The sequence below is a fragment of the Schistocerca nitens genome, chromosome 6 (assembly GCF_023898315.1).
Source record: "Schistocerca nitens isolate TAMUIC-IGC-003100 chromosome 6, iqSchNite1.1, whole genome shotgun sequence".
Classification (NCBI taxonomy): domain Eukaryota; kingdom Metazoa; phylum Arthropoda; class Insecta; order Orthoptera; family Acrididae; genus Schistocerca; species Schistocerca nitens.
In genome coordinates, this window is record NC_064619.1 from 557,963,587 (window position 1) to 557,987,555 (window position 23,969).

Here is a 23,969-nt window from a genome sequence, read left to right on the forward strand (position 1 = left end):
TCACCTGATGATGATAATATGTCAAAACCAATAATGATACCATATGTGTGACGTGAGGCTGAAATCTTATATACATTGATTTACAACACTTAAAAATGAATGTATGGTGTGTCACTGCCAAGTTACACAGCTCTATGAAACTTGTGCCGTACATAGAAAAATTGCTACAGTATGGTACAGACGTAACTCAAAGAAATGCGTAATGAGACGAGTAGAAAAGACTCTTTTATCGTCAGTCTTCACAGTGATTCATGATGTTCCCTTGGACACTGCAAAAGGCGGCACGTGGTTCTTACATCTTTGAACACGGTACACTAACCGGTGAATAGTATTGTGACGCTGTCTTCTTGCCCATGTGCGTCTTTTAGGGATGCATTCGGCCCTGGCTTCATTTTTGAGTATGACAACGCGCGACCGCACCGAACAGCGCAGGTTAAGTTCTTGGATCGAGAAGGCATTCGGCGAATGGACTGCCTGCCGCTTCTCCTGACTTAAACCTCACGGAGAATGCGAATAACAAGTCGAGGAGACGATTGGCGGTACGTCAACATGCACCGACTACTGTCCACCAGTTGCCTGCCGTGCTGGTTGAAGAATGGAACGCCTGACCGCAAGAACTCCTTACCAACTTTGTGATCAACGTGGGCCCACGTTGCAGAGCACAGATTTCTGTCCCTGGCGATCACACACACTATTAAGAAACATGTCCCGCATTTTGTAAATTCATGAATCTAGGTGACAAGTGTAACTACTGTATTTGAATAAAAATGTCATTTCTATTTGTCTCATGGAGTACTTCTTTTAGATACCTTCTGAATTACAGTGTAACAGTTCTTTTTATGTATGGTCCAAGTTTCATGGAGCTATATTACTTCGCAGTCTCATATCATGCAAAGGTTACTTTCGTCCTCAAATTTGGCACACTGCTGTAAAAATGAATTTTTGATTGTTCGTCTTCGTTGCGTGCCTGTATCAGTCATATATTACGACGAAGCTTTGATGAGTTGTTCTGCTCGTGCCCACGAAGACTTCTGTGGATTAACAAACACCCAACACTGACCACCCGTAGGAGTGGGAATGCAAAGTTGATAAGACATACAGGTACAAGATCCACTCGAGAACGTCTGGAGGAGTCTCATTAAAAATATACAAGATTCATTATATGTATAATTATTTGTATAAAAATATTGTGAGGGTAACATGTCTCACTTCCTAGGGCTGGGGGTTCTGGAAGAAGGCGAGACACGTAAAAATATTCGGTAACGATTGATATCAGTAACGAACCCATAGTTTCCGGGGTCACTAGACTTGTTGGCGATAGTTCTCATGACTTTTCATCCTTAGAGTTGAGGATACGGGCGGAGGTTGCGAAGACAGTAATATCAGCACATTTCTGTAACGCCTCGAGGAAATTCCACCAAGCAGGCATACTCATAACTTGCAGTCTAGTATAATCTGCAGCGACAGTAAGACACCCCTCGCACCCCTGTGGCTGAGGGTTTGGGGTGAAAAGATGTGACAATAAGCACGACTCAAGAACGTCTGGAGCAATTTCAACCAAATCTGATGCAGACGTGACTCATTATTTGCATAAAATTACTGTGGTAGTAAGATACATGTGTTACCGCTGGGGGTGACGAGGAGAAGGAATGACATGTAGAAACGTCCGAAAAACGACCTGTTGATATTTCTTTCCTGCATTTAGTTGACTTGGAGTACATTAAAATCATGAAACGCTATTTGCGTAGTTCATTGACTTAACTAGTTCGTTAGAATGAGTGCTGCAGCGAGCCGATAATTTTACCAGCTTGTTTCGGAGCCAGATATCAAGCAACACGGCTGAGAACATTTGACGTCCTCTCTAGAGTCGCAGGATGTAAAACAATGGAAAACCAGACAGTTGCCAGTGACAATCCTTTTCCTTGAAACAACATTGAGGTACTGGATTTTAATGTGTTACTAGATGAAATATGAGTACAAATATGAGTGAAATATATTAAATGTTTGAAAAATAGATCTATATGCCTGAAATATATATGATATATACGTAAGCTGTCGGAAACAAACGCAAAAAGCTAATGCAGTTTTTAAAAATAGGACGAGGTGATCACTGTGCGTCCTTCCCTAGGGCAGTACGTGTGGTCTGTGTTGGTTTCTCCTATTCAGATTGTAGGAGAGGTGGTCTGGGACAGAGATTGAAACAACAGGGAACATCGTGGAAATTTACATCTCCAGCGTTTGCCTTACGCCAACCGCCTTGCTGCAGTGGTAACACCGGTTCCCGTCAGATCACAGAAGTTAAGGGCTACCGGGGTGGGCTAGCACTTGGATGGGTGACCATCCGGTTAGTCGAGCGCTGTTGGCAAGCGGCGTGCACTCAGCCCGTGTAAGGCAAACTCTGGACGTAGTTGATTGGGAAGTAGCGGCTGCGGGCTCGTAAACTGAAATAGGGCCGGGAGAGCGGTATGCTGACCACATTCCCCTCCACATCCGCAACCAGTGACGCATGTGGGCTGAGGACGACAAGGCGGCCGGTCGGTACCATTGGGCCTACCAAGGCCTGTTCGGACGGAGTTTAGTTTCTAGTTAGCGTTTTCCTTACAACCAATGGAAACCTTCCGGAAATCTTGATCGGAACTAGGAGACTGGAACTAATTTTATGGTGCAGTGGAATAAAGCGTCCCAGACATAAACCTGAAGCTATATAACTTAATGTAACCTTTTAATTAACAGGAAAAATCTGTTTTCCATTAGCAAGATATTTTAACTAGTTATTTCATATTACGTACGATACGTATCGAGCAGTAGTCTCTATTTTCAAATGCTTCAGGGAGCGCAAGAACTCGCACACGCATATCCACATGTGTATATGTTGTACACGTGTGTGTACATCAAACCTGGAGAGAGAAAAATCTGTTCGCTTTGCATGTCGGTATTTCATTTCCACTTCAAAGATATCAAAGTTCGATACTGTCTACATATTTGCATACCCTCTGCATTAAAAATGTACCACGCAGCACATCAAAGAGCAGTTATTTTCCTTTCGAAGAGTGTCATATATATTATCAAATAATACGTGGCACATTTTAACGCGATGCAGATAATAAATCTATCGTGACATTCATACGCACACACCTGTCTGTCATATTTCTATGCAGTCACCGTCATTCTCAATAAAGCTCTCGTACTTGAGATTCAAGCCAGTACGCAACAAAGGTTTCCAATGTCTTACTATCTTCTAAATGGGGAGAAACAAGCCGTCTTGAGATCTAGGAAGAGAAGCTAGATTAGTTTTTTAGATTAATAGCATGAGGCGTGTTTTTTAAGTAAGTACCGTTTTGAAATAAAAAAAGACGTGCTAAGATATCTCAATAATTTTATTTTTACATGAAAGCCTGTACCTTTATCTACGCACTGACACCATTATAGTCTGATTCTTCCTTGTTTACGTTGTGTACTGAGTGTTTAAGATGCCTCCGATAGTCGTGAGTACCCTCGACTATGAAGTACGGGCTGTTATAAGATTTCTTAGTGCTAAAGGTCTAAAAGCGATCGATATTCATCGTGAGATCTGTGCAGTTTACGGAGAAAACATTATGAGTGATGGAATGGTAAGAAAGTGGGTGAGAGCATTTAAAGATGGCTGCACAAATGTGCATGATGAACAACGGTGTGGGCGTCCTTCGGACGTTAATGAAAGTTTGGTGCAGGAAATGGACAATAAGGTGAGAGAAAACAGACGCTTTAGGATTTCCTCCTTGCGGGATGACTTTTCTAATGTTTCTCGTAGTGTTTTGTATGGCATTGTGACCGAGCACTTGAATTACCGAAAATTGGGCGCACTTTCGATACCGAAAATGTTGACGGATGTGCACAAAACCAAACGTTTAGACCGTGCATTGACTTTCCTTGAGCAGTACCACAACTACGGTGATGATTTCTTAAGCCAAATTGTTACGGACGATGAAACGTGGGTGGCCTACGTCACACCAGAATCAAAGCAACAGTCCATGGAAGCTACGCAAGGCCATCGTTTTGCTGCAAGACAATACCTGTCCGCATGTGACGAATCAGACCAAAGATCTCATCACATCTTTTCGATGGGAAACTCTAGATCATACTCCATACAGCTCCAATCTTGCGCCCATCTGTTCCTGCACTTGAAGAAACACCTGGGGGGTCAGCGTCTTCAGGACGATGACGAAGTCAAAACAGTGGTGTGCAGTGGTTAACAAGTCAGGCGGCAGACTTCTATGAGGAGGGTATTCAAAAACTGGTACAACGTTCTGACACGTGCCTCAATATTGACGGAAATTATGTATAAAAGTAGATTAAGGTACAGGATTTCATGTAAAAATAAAATTATTGAGATACCTTAGCACGTCTTTTTTTTAAATTTCAAAACGATAATTACTTAAAAAAACACGCCTCGTATTTGAAAATTTTCCACCCTCTAATGAAACTTCCCAATTGTTGAGAAAGAGTTGATCAGTACAAGATTGGCTAACAGGTCATACCTCGAGGCTGTCAATGGCACTGAGTTAAGTGCCTAGACACTTAGAGATGCCACTGGAACCCAATCTGAGAGTAAAAAAACAAATGCAGAAATCCAAATCAAATTTTCCTTTACAAAGGACGATGGCGAATACAGCCTCAGTCTGTTTGTCGCGTGATTGTAAAGATGAGTAATATAAATATGTCACTGGCGTTGAGAAACAGCTGGAGTTACTAAAGTTCAGAGTTACTAAAGTGCGATTGTATACAGAAGATGCTGCTGAGATGTATTCTGCTGTAGAACTCCCGAACAAAATACTGTGCCCAGTGGGTAGCAAACACCTATATACTATAAAACCACCTCCTCCTCTGGCACTACACGTGATGGCAGGTAACGTTCTCCAGGCATTCACCAAACTCTTCCATCAGGTTCCCACGCAATATAGCGTGATTCATCACTTCGGATCACTCGCTTCCGGTCATCCACTGTCCAGTGCGTCGTTCCTTATACAATCCGAAGCGTCACTTAGCACGGATACAGAACTTTGTGGCTTATGTCGAACTGTTCGACCACTGTACACCACTCTTTCTAAATCGCTGCGCACAGTCATTGTGCTTGCTGGAATGCTGGAAGAACTTCGGCTCTCACGAGTTATTCCTTCCGCTGTTTTCATGCCATTTTTTGCAACGAAATAAATCTCGGGTGAACAGCCTAGTATGAGTGTGCATAGGACACAATATTTCGGCAATCGACCACGTTGCCATCATCAGGTGCGCTGATGTACTGACCGGCGGTGGGCCGGCGCCATGTATATATAGGACAATCCCTCTCCCGCTCCTCCCTCAGGCGCTTCCTATGAGTCGGTGCGGTCCGCGCCCCGCGCGCGGTCCAGGTACAGCGTCCGTTCTCCTGCCGTCTGGGCGCTGCGTCCTAGGTCTTCTCGTTCAGGAGGGTCTGCCGGCACCTCTCTCGTTATTCTTCCCTCCTCCCCCCGATGTCGGTATACTCTGGGAAATATCCTTTTTCTTCTTAATCCGGGCGATCACGTGTTCCCACGTCTTGCTAAGGATGTAACCGCTGTCACGATTTAGTTGTGGCTCCCTTACTCTGATCTCTATGGATTCTTTGATGCCACAGTCCCACTAATTGGAAGTCTGTGTCAGGACTTTGGTTTGGTCATAATCCATGCTGTGGAGTTCCGACAGGCAATGCTCAGCGTTTGACGACTTACTGGGCTGTTGCAGTTTACTGTGCCGTTGATGTTCTCGGCATCGGTCCTCAGTGGTACGAATGGTCTGCCCTACGTGTACACTACCGCATTGGCAGGGTATCTGATAAACCCCAGATTTATGTAGGCCAAGGTTGTCCTTGACACTACCAAGAAGGCTCTTGGTTTGGCTTGGAGGACAGAAGATGGTTTTCACTTGGTGTTTTTGCAACTACCATCCACAATGCTGGAGAGTCCCTGTCCGTCACTACCAGAAGTTTGGCTGTGGTTATTCCTTCGCGTTTACGCTTTAAAATCACATCACCAGCATTCGACTTGGGCTACTACAGATGAGTTGAAATGTCCCTGGTGGATTTGTTACTCAGCTGACGTCCAATGACCGGTCCGCGTTCGAAGCCACTGAGGTCGCCCGACCGACCCATTCGGCTGTACTGGTTCGCAATACTCCCCGCCGGATGTTATACTGGTTGGTTAACGTCTTGTAACACCTAGTGATTGATTCCGTATTACATAGACGAGTGCAGGTACTATTGCTAAGATGGTATAATAGAAGGGGTCCAAGCAGGAAGCGAGAAATTTGTAGAAAGACTACACCGACTTATACAAACAATTCTGATATTATTGACTCTCTACAGACAGCACAGTACTCCCCGCCCGATTTTATACTGACCGGTCCACCTTATAAAATGACTTTTATCTTAATAATATGAATATTTATATATGTGTTTGGAGAGAGACAGACTGATTTTTGATTGAGATTTTTACTTTAAGTCGTAACTGGTACTTAAATTTTGGTTGCTGCCTCATTGAATGATCAGCTTCTGCACCATTTGGTGACGTATTACAATTTGGAGAAAGTTATTGTTCTTTAAGTTTTAAAATACGACTCTGTTAGTTACTTGGCTGTATTGCGGATAGCTTTGAGCCCAAGTTTTTGTAGCTTTTCATACCTATGGGACCAATGTTATAAGTAAATAAGATCAAACAGCAATCTGCTTTTCGTGAGATAAGGAGATTGCTTGGCACACAAACTTCCTTCAAACTACACGTCCTGCTGCATCAAAATTGATCAGTGGACTTCAGCACCATACTATTGCACAAGAACATAATCCAATTACTGTAATTAAGAAATTATGAGAGGTTGTTACTTATTAAATGAAAACTATAGAGAATGTATTTCTTTTCCCGTATTTTAGTGTGTACACTTACAATTCTGTCGATTGATAGACGGTGGCGACAATGAAGTTCACCTCCTTTTCCAAAAACAAGATATTTCTATTCTTCACTTCCAGAAAATTTGTATACGTAAATGTTTGGCAACTCTTACACGTAATATACTCACTAAAATATCAATTTTCATCAAATGTAACAATACCTTCTGAGCGACGGCCTAGCAACACATCCTCTTTCCACAAGATACAGAGATACAGAGTAACAGTCCTTTTTTTAATAAATAATTTTTTTTAATTTTTTATTTAGAGTCAATACTCAAAGATTCACAACTACTATCGTTGCGGGGACTGCGCGCTAAAGAGTTTCTTGCTGTCCAGCTGCGCTTCACTTCAAGTACTTTTTGAATCACATTTACATTTACGGTGTTTACACACATTACTCAGCTTCTCAGAATAAAATCAGGCACAAATTAGTTAAAAAAAAAGGTGCTGTGACGCTCACATAACATTACCACCTCTTGTGATATCTAGTGGTCGATTCCGCATTATATTGACGAGTCCGTGTACTATTGCTGAAATTTTGTAGTACAGGAGGTGATGATCCAAGCAAGAAGCGAGAAATTTATCGAAGAATACACCGACTGATACAAACAATCCGGACCAAAGAAACAGCGACGTCGTGGAAAAAGACTTTAATCTGTCCGATGCACGACATGGGTGACAAACCGAAATGTGACAACTATCGAGGAATCGCTCTGCTTCCTGTATGCTACAAGATCCTATCTAGCTGCCTCGTACAGGGAATTCAACCCTTGACAGAGTCAGTGGTTGGTGAATACCTACACATCTTCGTTCTCCGCCAGCTCACTGTGAACTGAGAGAACACAGTAAAGAACAGCAGATTTTATTTGTTGATTTCACTAAGGACTACGACTGCATAGACCGCAAGAGCCTGTTCATTTGTCTAAGAGAATTAGGGATGCCTCAGTAACTCATCAAGAGGTAAAGATCGGTCTGAGTGAAACAATCGGTAAGATGAAGGTGGGAAACTAAATAACAGATGACTTTGACAGGTCTCGGGCAAGGAGATGGTTTTTCTCCTGTCCAGATCAGTTTTAACGATGTCTTCGGAGGGATCCAAGTCCAAGAGAAGATTGCGGTACGTATGTGATATCTGTACACTCAGCAGCTCTGAAGAACTGAAATAGAACCGCTCATACGCAAGACCAAGACGGATTGTCTCTTTACGAACCGTCTGCGGATTCAAGATACTGGACAACTACAGTTCCTGCGGTTGGGGGGCTGATCCTGCAAGACAGTCCAAGGATTTAAATATCTGGGAAGGCTTTTCACACTGAACCTGTCATGCGAAGTAGAGATCAAGATCCTGGCAGAAAACCGATGCTTCTACAGCCCAGCACAACTGCTTCTGTCCAAGTGTCTCTCGAGGCGGTTCAAGATTCGGCTATACAAAATCTCGATCCATCCCGCGGTACTATATTTCTGTAAGATGTGGAGTATCCGAAAGCTAGACATTCATAAACTTCTCCTATTCGAAAGAAAAGTGCTGGGGAAGATCTTTGGTCAGATATTGGATTTAATCATGGGTAATGGAGACTCAGATACAATTATGAGTTGTGTGAGATGTTCCGACGTGCTATCATAGCACGATTCATCAGAAGAAAGCGACGACAGAGGGCTACATGTGGCCCGGGCGGAAGACGTCAGGTAACCACGGGAGTTCCTGAATTTCATCCTCACGTGTAGGAAATCCCCGTGAAGACTAAGGAAGAGGGACGTAGGGATGGCCTCCATGAAGACCTGCAACAGCCAGCAGTACACGTAAACGGGTGGTGAGTAGCAGGAAACTTATACTGAGGTGACTAAAGTCATGGCATAGCGATATTCACATCTACAGATGACGGTAGTATCGCGTATTCACGGTATAAAAGGTCATTGTACTGGGGGGAGCTGTCATTTGTACTGGCAAGATTCTTGAGAGAGAGTTTTCGACATGATTACGGCCGTACGAAGATAATTCATAGACTTTGGACGGCGAATAGTTGTTAGAGCTAGACGCATCGAGCATTCCACTTGGGAATCGTTAGGGAGTTCCACATTCCTAGACCCACAGTGTCAAGAGTGTGCGTAGAATACTAAATTTCAGCCATTACCTCTCACCAAGGACAGAGAAGTCCGACGGCCTTTACTTAAAGACGGGGAGCAGCGACGTTTGCGTAGAGTTGTCAGTGTTAACAGAGAAGCAACACTGCGTGAAATATCCACAGAAGTCAATGGGGGACGTACGACTAACGTATCTGTCAGAACAGAGGGACGAAATTTAGCATCGATGGGGTATGGCAGCAGACGACCGACGCGAGCGCCTTTGCTAACATCACAACATCACCTGTAGTGCCTTTCCTGGGCTCATAACCTTATCGGTTGGACCGTCCATAACAGGAAAACCGTAGCCTGGTCAGATGAATCCGGATCTCAGTTGCTAAGAGCTTAGGCTCGGCAAAGCAATAGACCCAAGTTGTTCAAAATGGTTCAAATGGCTCTAAGCACTATGGGACTTAACATCTGAGGTCATCAGTCCCCTAGACATAGAACCACTTAAACCTAACTAACCTAAGGATATCACACACATCCATGCCCGAGGCAGGATTCGAACCTGCGACCGTAGCAGCAGCGCGGTTCCGGACTGAAGCGCCTAGAATCGCTCGGCCACAGCGGCCGGCTAGACCCAAGTTGTCCTCAAATCACGGTGCAAGCAGGTGGTGGCTCCATAATGGTGTGGGCTGTGCTTACATGGAATGAACTGGGTCATCTGGTCCAACTGAATCGATAATTGGCTGGAAATAGGTATGTTCGACTACTTGGAGACCATTTTCAGCCAATCATGACTTGATGGTCCCAAACAAGCATTCAACTTTTATGTATGACAGTGCACCATGTAACGAGTCCACAGTTGTTCGCAACTGATTTGAAGAACAATCTGAACAGTTCGAGCGAATGACTTGGCCACCCAGATCGCCCGACATGAATTCTATCGAACGTTTCTCGGACAAAATCGAGAGGTCTGTTCATGCTCAGACTCCTGGAGCGGCAACACTTCCGCAGTTATGAATGGCAGGAGACTTTCAACTACTTGATGAGTCCATGCCACGCCAAGCTGCTGTAATAAGCGGGGGAAAAGGAGGTCCGACGCGACATTAGGAGGCACTCCATGACATTTCATTGTATAAGCAGGTAAGGTGTAATGGTTTATTTTTCTTTGCATTCGTTTCTAGATTTACTTGAAATCGAAGTGTACGGCCTATGATTTCACTAAAAAAGAAAAAAGAAAAAGAAAAGAGGGAGAGAGAGAACGTGAGTAAAATACGTGTGGATTGGGCTGGAGAGATGACATGTTAGCGATTTTTTGCGCAATAGTCGGCACTAGCTGCTCCCAGCTTTCCCTGGTGCCACGGAGTGACGACTGTCCTCACGTGATGGGAATACCCACGCAGAGGCGTGGTCGTCGACGGCTGGCAGGGCAGGCGGTGACGCGGCGTGGCGTGGCGGCGCGCGTCCACACCCACAAAGCACACGACGCCTTCCTGTGCTGAGCACACGCCGCTCGACCGCCGGTGCTATATATGGAACCTCGTGGCGGACGACCGCGAAACGTTCCGCGCTCCGGTTCAGCATGGCACCTCTCGTCCAGTTACTGCTACTGACTGCTGCCGCCGCTGCTGGTGAGTGCCTGCCAATGAGGAATACGGGCGTTGCAGAAAATTTTGTGAAGACCGTGATTAGTATATGCTTGAACAAACACTGAGGTGACAAAAGTCATGGGATATCTCCGAGTATCGTGTCGAACCTCCTTTTGGCGTGGTAGTGCAGCAGCTCGCGGGCCGGAGTGACCGAGCGGTTCTAGGGGCTACAGCCTCGAATTGCGCGGCAGCTACGGTCGCAGGTTGGAATCCTGCCTCGGACATGGATGTGTGTGATGTCCTTAGGTTAGTTAGGTTTAAATAGTTCTAAGTTCTAGGGGACTGATGACCAAAGAATTTAAGTCCCTTAGTGCTCAGAGCCATTTGAACCATTTGCAGCAGCTCGACGTGGCACGGACTCAGGAAGTTAGAAATATCTTGTAGAAATATTTAGCCTGCTGCCTCTACAGCTGTCCGTAATTGCGAAAGTGTTGCTGGTGGAGGAGTTTGTGCACTAACTGTTTATGTTCCATAAACGTTCGATAAGTTCATGCCGGGTGATCTGAATGGCCAAATCATTCGCTCGAACTGTCCAGAATGTTTTTCAAATCAACCAGCAAAAATTATGAGCTGGTAACATGGCGTATTATCATCCACAAAAAGTCCATCGTTGTTTGGCAACATGAAGATCATGAAAGGCTGGAAATGGCCTCCAGGTAGACGAACATAATCATTTCCAGTCAAAGATCGGTTCAATTCGACCAGAAGACCCACTCCATTCCATGCAAACACAGCCCACAGCATTATGGAGCCACCATCAGCTTCCATAATGCCTTCTTGACACTTTGCGTCCATGGCTTCGTGGCCCCTGCCCCACGCTCGAATCCAACCATCACCTCTTACCAGCCGAAATTGGGACACATCTGACCAAGCCACGATTTTCCTGTCGTCTAGAGTCCAACCGACACGGTCACGAGCCCAGGAGAGGCGATGTCGCACTGTTAGCAAAGGTCGCGTGCTGCTATAGCACCAGATTTGAGCGCACTGTTCTAAAGGAAACGTGCGTTGTACGTTCCACGTTGATACAGGGGTAATTTCACGTAGTGCTGCATGTCGGGTAGCACTGATAACTCAACGTAACACCACTGCTCTCTGCCGTCGGCGAATGCGTTGTCCGTGGTGAGAGGTAGTGCCTTACATTTGGTACTCTCAGCATCCTCTTCAAACTGTGGATCTCAGAATAAAGAAATCCCTAACTATTTCCGAAGTGAAACGTTCCACTAGTCTTGCTCCAACCACCATTCCGCTTACAGAGTCTGATAACTACCATCGTGCCGTCATAATCAGGGCGGAAAATTTTCACATGAATCATTTGAGTACAAATGACTGCACTGCCAGAGCACCACCCTTTTAAGGGTTCAAATGGCTCTGAGCACTACGGGACTTAACTTCTGAGGTCATCAGTCCCCTAGAACTTAGAACTACTTAAACCTAACTAACCTAAGGACATCACGGACCTATGCCCGAGGCAGGATTCAAACCTGCGACCGTAGCGGTCGCGCGGTTCCAGACTGTAGCCCCTAGAACCGCTCGGCCACTCCGGCCGGCAAAACGTTGTTGTGATGCTTCGTGTAAGGAGGAGAAATGCGTACTATCACGTTTCCGACTTTGATAAAGGTCGGATTGTAGCCCACCGTAATTGCGGTTTATGGTATCGCGACATTGCTGCTCGCGTTGGCCGAGATCCAATGAGTGTTAGCAGAATATGAAATCGGTGGGTTCAGGAGGGTAATACGGAACGCCGTGCCGGGTCCCAACGGCCTCGTATCACTAGCAGTCGAGATGACAGGCATCTTATCCGCATGGCTGTAACGGATCGTGCAGCCACGTCTTGATCCCTGAGTCAGCAGGTGGGGACGTTTGCAAGACAACAACGATCTGCACGAACAGTTGGACGACGTTTGCAGCAGCATGGACTATCACCTCGGAGACCATGGCTGCGGTTGCCCTTGACGCTGCACCACAGACAGGAGTGCCTGCGATGGTGTACTCAACGACGAACGTGGGTGCACGAATGGCAAAACGTCATTTTTTCGCGTCAATCCAGGTTCTGTTTACAGCATCATGATGGTAGCATCCGTGTTTTGCGACATCGCAGTGAACGCACATTGTATTCGTCATCGCCATACTGGTGTATCACCCGGCGTGATGGTATTGGGCGGCATTGGTTACACGTCTCGGTTACCTCTTGTTCGCATTGACGCCACTTTGAACAGTGGACGTTACATTTCAGATGGGTTACGACCCGTGGCTCTACCCTTCATTCGATCCCTGCGAAAGCCTATATTTCTGCTGGATAGTGCAGGACCGCATGTTGCAGGTCCTGTACGGGCCTTTCTGCATACAGAAAATGTTCGACTTCTGCCCTGGCTGGCACATTCTCCAGATCTCTCATCAATTGAAAACTTCTGGCCAAGGTGGCCGAGCAACTGGCCCGTCACAATATGCCAGTCACTACTCTTGATGAACTGTGATATCGTGTTGAAGCTGCATGGACAGCTGTACCTGTACACGCCATCCAAGCTCTGACTCAATGCCCAGGCGTATGAAGGCCCTTACTACGGCAAGAGGTAGTTGTGCTGTGTACTCTCAGTACCTATGCACCCAAATTGCGTGAAAATGTAATCACATGTCAGTTCTAGTATAATATATTGTCCAATGAATACCTGTTTATCATCTGCATTTCTTCTTGGTGTAGCAATTTTAATGGCAGTAGTGTGTATTACCCAGACCCAGTGTCTGAACTTATCGCTCTCCCATGCCTTTCGTTACCTCAATGTAAATGCAGATGCCAGTCATGCCTGTAGGATGTGCTGTTGTATTTTACTACGAACGGCACCTATGCAGTGTCCTCCATACGTTGTAAACTTCATTCGTGGTCAGAACAGTGTTCTGTGTAGGCATGAGAGCATTGTGTCGGAGCCGAATGAATTCCAGCAAGGGGAAATTTTTTATGCTCGTATGATGGGTGCTTCCTTATATGGGTGCTTCCTTGTACCAAGGTAGCTGACGTGTTCGGTTATTCAGGAGATTTATACCGCATACAGGGAAAACGGAAAAACTTCACCTGTCTACGGAAGTGTGTATCGAGTGATCGTGACAGTCGGTGACTGAACAGGACTGTGACGACAGATAAGACGAAATGAGTTGCAAAAGTCACTGGAGAACTGAATGTCACAACCGAGAACACCGTCGACACCAAAACAACATGAGGGCAACTCCATAAGCGGGAATTTCAGGGCGAGCTGGAATTCCAAAAGCACTCATTGCTAGTGCAAATTCCCGCCGCAGGAAAACGTGATAAAACTTTGGAGCAATGGAAGTCTTGTTTCACACTGTTTCCAACTTCTATCCGAGTTTATAGCCGAAGCGTGAAACATGGCGTGGTTCCGATGATGATACGGGCAGCCATATCGTGGCATTCGATGGATACCGTGGTTACTCTGTAAGGTCCCATTACTGCCAAGGATTATGTGACCATTTTGGCCGGTCAGGTATCTCCTGTGATACAATATTTGTTCTCGTGGTTATGCTGTGTTTCAAGACGACAGGACTTCTGTTCACACGTCGCCCACGACTGGTTTTGTGAGCACGAGAACGAAGTGTCGTATCTCCCAGGCCACCACAGTCATCAGATCTCAATGTTATTGAGCATTTGTCATGTATTCTGGAGAGAAGGGTGAGTGATCGCTATCCACCTCCATCATCGCTACGTGAACTTACCATTCTTTGTCAGGAACAATAGAATAAGAGTCCTTTGAAAATCATACGGGCCTTTATTTGTCCATTCCGGGAGGACTGGAAGCTGTTTTCAACTCAATGATTTTCCCACACTGCATAAACAATGACAATTTTTTTGTGTGTTTTCATATTTTTGTCCATCCTCTACACGTCCCATCACTACTGGAAAGGCTCAATGTTAACAAAAGCACAATAATGTCTACGTTGTTGTGGTCTTCAGTCCAGAGAGTGGTTTGATGCAGCCCTTCATGCTACTCTATCCAGTGCAAGGTTCTTCATCTTCCAGTACCTACTGCAACCTACATCCTTCTGAATCTGTTTAGTGCATTCATCTCTTGGTCTCCCTCTGCGATTTTTACCTCCACGCTGCCCATCAATACTAAATTGATGATCCCTTGATGCCTCAGAATATGCCCTACCAACCGATCCCTTCTTCTAGTCAAGTTGTGCCACAAATTTCTCTTCTCTCCAATTCTATTCAGTACCTCCTCATTAGTTATGTGATCTACCCATATAATCTTCAGCATTCTTCTCATAATAATGAGAAAAATTCTTACAGTGTTAAATTGCAAGATTAGTTTTCAGAATGAAAAAATGGTCCAAGTAGGCTGTATTCTGTTCCATGGTTTTGGGAGTGCATTCTGATAACGTCATCTTACCATGATATGTCGGTTGACAACTGCCCAGCCATATTCAGGTGAGTTGTATGCACTGGAGACTGCTACTTCACTGCGCTAAATTTGTATCAAAAACTGTATCGGAGACGCATGCGCAAGGGCAGCCGCTAAATGAGAGGCTTCTGTCGACCTCTTTAATTATTGCCCATCTATGGCGCGCAGGCGCGTGCGTAATGGTTATACTACATGCGCGCTTTCTGTCGGAATGCGCACTAGCGGACGTAAATTTCTATGTCAAAATTAATAATATCAATAAAACATCTTCCTGAAGAAATTAAAGAAATCACAGGGTCTCACGGATTATTCATTTGAAATCCGCCATCACGATTAATAACATCTTGCGCTAAACGTTTTTCTACTGCTTCCTTAACAATTGAAACCCAGAAGGATCTCGTCGAGACCAGGATTTCAAGTATCATATCAGGCTTTAATCCTTTTATTATTTGTGCAATTAGTCCATTTCAACGGTGGGTCATTTTTAAGCACTTATTTTGGGCTTCGCCCTCCATTTCACATTTCACTACGTGACTGCTACATGTGGACAGTTATACATCTTATTTCTGTTCGTACGTGCCACAAAAAGAATTGCGCATTTCTCTACACTCATAGGAAACACAGTGTGTTCCAACTCTGTAGCTACGCTTCTGCACATACGCTGTCCATTTTATTCTAGCATTTCGCATTTTGTTATAACCCGCGTGCACAGCATACTTGACAACTGCCGTTGAATCTATTACTGATAAAGTCACTCTTAAGCGTTGATCACTTTTATGCTTTTCCGGAATAACACTGTAATTTTCTATCTGACGGCTCGCCAAATGCTATCGGCAATAGCTCTGACGACTCCTTAACTCCGTAACAATTAACGGAAACCGTGTAGTGAACCACGCTCAAGTGGTGACTATGCTGTTTCCCATTACATATTTGGCAATCCCTTCTGATGTAGGTAGTTAACAACTTGCTTTTTCTATCCAAAGGCACAAGTGGATAATCGTGTATAGGAGAATATATTTCAAAACAATGAGTAGTGAGGTGTCGTGGAAAAGTACTCGAATCTAGGTAGTCGGAAGCATAACGACCCTCTTTTCTTACCTGTAAGAAAGTCACTGTCTCCATGACAGTTAATGTGAGAATGCTACGTTATACATCAAGATATTAATGTTACAAGTGTGAATTCATCCCTACCTCCACACTCGTTGAGAAAACTGCAGAGTGTAATGGGTATCGTGATATAAGCATTATGTTACAGATGTACCTACATCTCGAGCCATACAAACTGCAATGTATCTACTACTACGTTGATCACGTGTTCCTTAATTAAATGTTGTCCTGCCGCGCGGGATTAGCCGAGCGGTCTTGGGCGCTGCAGTCATGGACTGTGCGGCTGGTCCCGGCGGAGGTTCGAGTCATCCCTCGGACATGGGTGTGTGTGTTTGTCCTAAGGATAATTTAGGTTACGTAGTGTATAAGCTTAGCGACTGATGAGCTTCGCAGTTAAGTCCCATAAGATTTCACACACATTTGAACATTTTTTTTTTGTCTTGCAAAACAGTGGATAGTTGGGTGACCTGAGGGAATGTGCTGAATTTCTAATGCGTAAGAAATTACCCATAACGCCTAAGGGCCAACCGCTAATGCCTAATGGCTAACAGTAACGGTAACGGTCCTGGTAGAATGACATGACAGATAATATTAACAGTAACCTTAGTTTCTTTGCAGATTTCAAAGAGGTTCAAGGAGTGGCAACATGCTTTACAGAAATGGAAAATTGTATATGTCAAAAAAATCAAGGAAGTAATTGGCTATTTATGTGGCTATTGCTTTTTGTGAATTTCGATACAATTTGTATTCTGTACCATTAACTATTTTTTCGAGCCACTTCAGGCTCATTATCATCTGGAGGTGATACGGGAACAACAATTGTGTGCAAAACATAAGAACTAAATTCAATTTCGCACAACTTGTTAGTGTCAAGTAACATAGTTCCACGAATGTTAGACCACGCACAGAAATAACTGCTACATTATAGACCATCGCTGAAAGAAAAACATAATGAGTTGAACAGAAATGGCACCTTCAATCAAAGACAATAATTACACTTAAGTCACCGTGATTTATGTATGATAGGCTGTTACGTCGGTGCCATTCGTTACGTTATATATATAAAAATTATATTATTTTATATATTTTTATTTTTAATTTATCAGCATAAATTTTTCTTTTGTTAGAGCTTGATTCTTTCTCTCAGGGATATTATCTTTTCTTATCACTTTTACTTACGCGCATAAGTAAATATGAAACGCGTTATTGAAGGGCCGCTGTTATTCATGTACCAACTTTAGATTTTGAACGTGATGACTAAAATATAGTTACCGTTAACTGAATTGAATGTAATTTCGTTAATTTCTATTTATTGATTGCAAAGCAAGGCTCGAGAGAATTTCGATTATTGCCATGGAGCGGCCGAGATAAAACTTACTGAACTCATGGAATCTATATAATTTAAAAAATGAACTTTAACGTAAATTAATTATCTGTTGCAATTTAAAAAGGTTCTTACAACGAAATCTCTCGCATTCACACATACTGTTAACACTTTGAAAATAAATTAATACTTCGGCGCGTAATGGCCGCCCAGAGGCTGCATCGGAAGATGAGCTTCCCGCAGCGCAAATTACTGAAAAAATGCTTATTAAAAATAACTAGCCACTGTGAGCATTTGAGGTGACAACTATCACAAAGAAATTCATTTTGTGACAACAATAATTAGTTTATTTTAGCAGAATACAGAATAACTTACATAAAATATGTGTAGCCGCTCAATGGCTGCCTTCCGTATCGCGAAACAAAACAGTGTGTGTACCATAAAGTACGTCCTTCCTCCACGGCCGTACAATCGCGTCGCTTTACGATCCTTTTTATTTTCATAGACATCTTTTAAATAAAGATGCTACTCTTAAATTATCGCTGCATATCAGTTGTTTCAAGAACATTAACTGTATCTTTTATACTAATTATATTCATAAAATACGTTTACTACGGTTTACAACCGATAAAAATGTCAATATTTATGTGACGTAGCATCACAAGGCTCAGTACCTTACAAAAGGCAAGAACTGGTTCTTAATAGGGCGTGTGTTCACCGCGGGCGCTACTACCAGCTCAGCAACGTGCTCCCATAATCAACCTGCGCAGTTCATTGTGATCGCGCACTGTCGTTCATAAAAAAGAAGCCACATGTGAATGCACTCCTGAAATGACGCCTGGAGGAAGGAGTACAGCGCATGCCTCCACACACAACAGCACCTTAACTATCTAAACGATCATTTCCGGCAATTCTGCACGTAGCAAAGATGAACTATAGCTCATAACTCTTAAGGTATGTATTTAGATCCGGTGTTTTCTAGACAATTTTTTTGCTTCGAATGATTGTTTCTGTCATATGCCTGAGTACTGATCTTTCCTCCTGTGATAGCCTGCAGTTGTCTACGACACGCCTGGTAACCGACAATTCATGTCATCATTTGATGACTGACAAACAAAGGAAAAATAAATTAGCTGCTCGAAGTTTTCATTACTAAAGTTTTGTTATAACAAACGCATTGCAAATTTCGGAAGGTGTATAAGGCGAACAAGAAATTCATCGACAAAATTCCGGAGGTTGTTCACAGTTTCTGAGTATTTCCGTATAAGAGACTCGTTGCTGAGTTATTGCGTTTCTATTTCGACAACAACGAATTGCTCGGGAGACTCTATTTCCAGTGCCTCGCGAAACTTTTGCGAATTTTCAGCGTGTGAGACATTCAATGTTGCGTCATTGCATACTGTGTTGTGATCAATATTTTGAGCAACATCTGCAAACAGAATTATTACTAGTGTAAAATTATTACATTTAACATTGTAGATAAGTGATCTAGCGGATAAAGTCTGAAGGTTTTTCACGGATGCGGCGCACCATCCCCGTGTGTAATAGGAAAGGTGTGGAGTGACGGCGGTTCCAAAGTACCCTCCGCCACCCACACCGTAGGCTGACGTGCGGAGTATGGATCTGCTGTACACTGTCACAACAGAATGAACACACTGTGACAGAAGCGCACGTGCTAACTCTGAGGGTTGCTGTTGCATTACTCTGTACAATGAGTTGTACGTTGCGGTGATAGAATAATAACGTCTGCTTCACTGCTGTCAGGCTATTTTCACAGAAACAAAGGACTCTTGAATAACAAACCGAATGAATAATAATTACGTTAATACTGCGTGACGAAACACACAGGACCACGGACCCATTACACCAAATTACTCAGAAAATTGGTCACTGGACTTCACGTTCACTCGGTCAACGCAGCTACTTTGATGTCTGATATTAAAAAGATGTGACTCCATTCTGCGGTTTCTAAAACGGAGCAAAGTGCTCTCAGTTTCCATGTGTCGCACAGCTACCCGTCTCCCCTTAGCGGCCGAACATATGTACGTGTTATCTCAGTGTGTGTGTGTGTGTGTGTGTGTGTGTGTGTGTGGCAACTTGACACTGTTCTGAGGTGAGCATACCGCCAGCTGGTTTGCCTCGTGTCGCTTCTACAGCAGAGAAACAGTATTGGGTAAATCTTAATGTCACAGGGTTTCGTTATAAGAAGTTTTATCATTATTATTGTTATTGAATGTATTACAACAATTTTTAAAGCTGTGACGTAAATTAACTAGACTACATTGAGCTCTAGAAGCCAACTGTTACGGCCAGGGTGAACATTTCCGTAGACTCTCGATCCTGTTCATGCACCATCTATTGGTTGGCCGATACACCACTCTGTAATGGAACGTTGTTGTTGTGGTCTTCAGTCCGAAGACTGGTTTAACGAGCTTTCCATTCTGCTTTATTCTTGCAAGCCTCTTCATCTCCAAATAACTACTTCAACATACATCCTTCTGAATCTACTTACTGTGTTCATTTCGTGGTCTCCCTCTACGATTTTTTATCACCCTCCCCCTCTTCCACACTTCCCTCCGGGACTACACTGGTGATCCCTTGATGTCTCAGGATGTGCACTATAAACCGATCCCTTCATTTAGCCAAGTTGTCCCACAGATTTGTCCCCTCAGTTCTGTTCAGCGTCTCCTCATTAGTTCCGCGATCTACCGATCTAATCTCCGGTATTCTTCCGTAGCGCCACATTTCAAAGCCTCCATTCTCTTTTTATCTAAACTATTTACCATCCATGTTTCACTTCCATACATGGATATACTCCAGATAAAAATCTTTCGCCGGCCGGTGTGGCCGAGCGGTTCTAGGCGGTACATGCCTCGGGCATGGATGTGTGTGATGTCCTTAGGTTAGTTAGGTTTAAGTAGTTCTAAGTTCTAGGGGACTGATGACCTCAGCTGTTAAGTCCCATAGTGCTCAGAGCTATTTGAACCAAAATCTTTCTGTGTATTATGACGTTGAAATCATCGTCTCTCTGCAAACGCATAATGTCAAGACGACACACACACACACACACACACACACACACACACACACACACTCTGCAATATTCAGCAGTATTTATAACCTTCCTTTGTTAAAGCTTTGCTTCTCATATAAGAGGCTGTCTAATATTAATGGTACACACTAATAAGAATGCACAATTCATTCCAATTTAACTAACCATGGGATTTTTTTCTCCGAAGTGATTTTAAATATTTCTCTTGCTTTCATTCCCAAGCAGCTTTGACTCCATGCCTCACAGTAATGAGCTTGGAGAAGTAAAATCGCAAGTAATAGTTAAATGTCCCACATATTTTCTCTAACATTACTAACAATCTGCTTGACCACTGACATTCACTAGGGTATTGTCTTTGCAAAAAAGTACATTGGATTGCTTCCTGCTAAGGTGTCGCTGTAATTTATGTTGCCAATGTCGGATTATCCAGGCTCTCCAATAAAAACCAAAGCGTTAGTCGGTTGCATCACCTTCTTTCTTAAAAGCTGAGGAATGCCTCCTTTAGTGCACAACAGATCTACGATGGTGGGTTACAAATACACAACGGCCAATGATGTTCATTAATTGATACTACATGGAAGTGTTTGGTACAGGATATTAGAGAGTCTTGGACAACCCCTCCTCTCCCCCTTCCCTCGGCCCCACAAACACAAACGACACACCACTCATTCTGTGTTTTCACTTTACGCCATACTGTGCTCACACGTTACAACAAATATAGGAAGGGTTGTTTTCTGTGTCTAAATGTATGTGTGATTTTGTACAAGAATAAGTTTTTTCGTTTTCTCTACTCTGTCAAAATTCCTACACTAATCTCCTATTTACGATGCTGTAGGTAACTGAATGTACAGCAGGGCTCGTTTCTTACCTAGATTGTTGTTAATTTAGGCGGCGTGTTGATTATCACACTGCATGGCTGAAAAGCGCCGTAGAGCCAGAGGCGCCGCGCAGTGCTTAATCTGCAAGTGTGTGGGACATATTTATTCCTCTCGATTTGCTACGAGCACCGGTAGACACATATTTAAGCAATAATTACTTAAATGAAGCACCATGGTTCTAGAGATCTTTCCAAGTCTCGAACATATATGATGTCTACATCGAATTCCAGCCTTGGTAAAAATTTTCATTCGTCGCTTTAGTCTGCAAGAGAATAATTGTTTAGTGCCAACAATATCCTGATTAGGGTTTATAGAACACCACAACAACAATAGCAAGTTGCTTCAGTCACATTATCGCCAGCATTCCCATCACGTCGTGCTATGTGAAAATTAATTAATTAATTAAATACAGAAAACTAAATGCTGAGTACTGTGACCTGAGATGGACGGACATTCTTTTTCAAATAGTTATAGATGAAGTCTTCAATAATCGTTGTCATTGTACAGACGCAAATGCTGTGTATTAATATTTTAAAAATTCTTAGAGTTAATATTCTTTCACTTTGAATTTTAATCGTAGCATTGGAAATTTATTTTATTTCCGTCATTGCTTTATCGACGTATAAACTAAGAAAACTCCTCCCGAGCAGGCCACGAAGGTCCAAAGGTACCGACCGGCCGCCGTGTCATCCTCAGCTCACAGGCGTCACTGGATGCGGATATGGAGGGGCATGTGGTCAGCACACCACTCTCCCGGCCGTATGTCAGTTTCCGAGACCGGAGCCGTTACTTCTCAATCAAGTAGCTGTTCAGTTTGCCTCACAAGGGATGAGTGCATCCCGCTTGCCAACCGCGTTCGGCAGACCGGATGGTCACCCATCCAAGTGCTAGCCCAGTCCGACAGCGCTTAACTTCGGTGAGCTGACGGGAACCGGTGTTACCACTGCGGCAAGGCCGTTGGCACTCCTGTACTAGCTCCGTAAAATACACTCCTGGAAATGGAAAAAAGAACACATTGACACCGGTGTGTCAGACCCACCATACTTGCTCCGGACACTGCGAGAGGGCTGTACAAGCAATGATCACACGCACGGCACAGCGGACACACCAGGAACCGCGGTGTTGGCCGTCGAATGCCGCTAGCTGCGCAGCATTTGTGCACCGCCGCCGTCAGTGTCAGCCAGTTTGCCGTGGCATACGGAGCTCCATCGCAGTCTTTAACACTGGTAGCATGCCGCGACAGCGTGGACGTGAACCGTATGTGCAGTTGACGGACTTTGAGCGAGGGCGTATAGTGGGCATGCGGGAGGCCGGGTGGACGTACCGCCGAATTGCTCAACACGTGGGGCGTGAGGTCTCCGCAGTACATCGATGTTGTCGCCAGTGGTCGGCGGAAGGTGCACGTGCCCGTCGACCTGGGACCGGACCGCAACGACGCACGGATGCACGCCAAGACCGTAGGATCCTACGCAGTGCCGTAGGGGACCGCACCGCCACTTCCCAGCAAATTAGGGACACTGTTGCTCCTGGGGTATCGGCGAGGACCATTCGCAACCGTCTCCATGAAGCTGGGCTACGGTCCCGCACACCGTTAGGCCGTCTTTCGCTCACGCCCCAACATCGTGCAGCCCGCCTCCAGTGGTGTCGCGACAGGCGTGAATGGAGGGACGAATGGAGACGTGTCGTCTTCAGCGATGAGAGTCGCTTCTGCCTTGGTGCCAATGATGGTCGTATGCGTGTTTGGCGCCGTGCAGGTGAGCGCCACAATCAGGACTGCATACGACCGAGGCACACAGGGCCAACACCCGGCATCATGGTGTGGGGAGCGATCTCCTACACTGGCCGTACACCACTGGTGATCGTCGAGGGGACACTGAATAGTGCACGGTACATCCAAACCGTCATCGAACCCATCGTTCTACCATTCCTAGACCGGCAAGGGAACTTGCTGTTCCAACAGGACAATGCACGTCCGCATGTATCCCGTGCCACCCAACGTGCTCTAGAAGGTGTAAGTCAACTACCCTGGACAGCAAGATCTCCGGATCTGTCCCCCATTGAGCATGTTTGGGACTGGATGAAGCGTCGTCTCACGCGGTCTGCACGTCCAGCACGAACTTTGGTCCAACTGAGGCGCCAGGTGGAAATGGCATGGCAAGCCGTTCCACAGGACTACATCCAGCATCTCTACGATCGTCTCCATGGGAGAATAGCAGCCTGCATTGGTGCGAAAGGTGGATTTACACTGTACTAGTGCCGACATTGTGCATGCTCTGTTGCCTGTGTCTATGTGCCTGTGGTTCTGTCACTGTGATCATGTGATGTATCTGACCCCAGGAATGTGTCAATAAAGTTTCCCCTTCCTGGGACAATGAATTCACGGTGTTCTTATTTCAATTTCCAGGAGAGTATATACATACTAAATCATAATAACAAGCGAAGGCAGATAAATACTTACTGTAACTGCTCACGCTTCTTGTGTGGATTGGCATTTTACCCCATTCCAAGATGTGTCACAGTTCGTACAATTAGTTATAATATAG

The 23,969-nt window shown here is 44.5% G+C and overlaps 1 pseudogene; it reads right to left on the minus strand.

Annotated features, from left to right (window-relative positions):
* Positions 1-22,270: 22,270 nt before the first annotated feature.
* On the minus strand, positions 22,271-22,388 carry LOC126191896 (5S ribosomal RNA; annotated as a pseudogene).
* Positions 22,389-23,969: the final 1,581 nt, after the last annotated feature.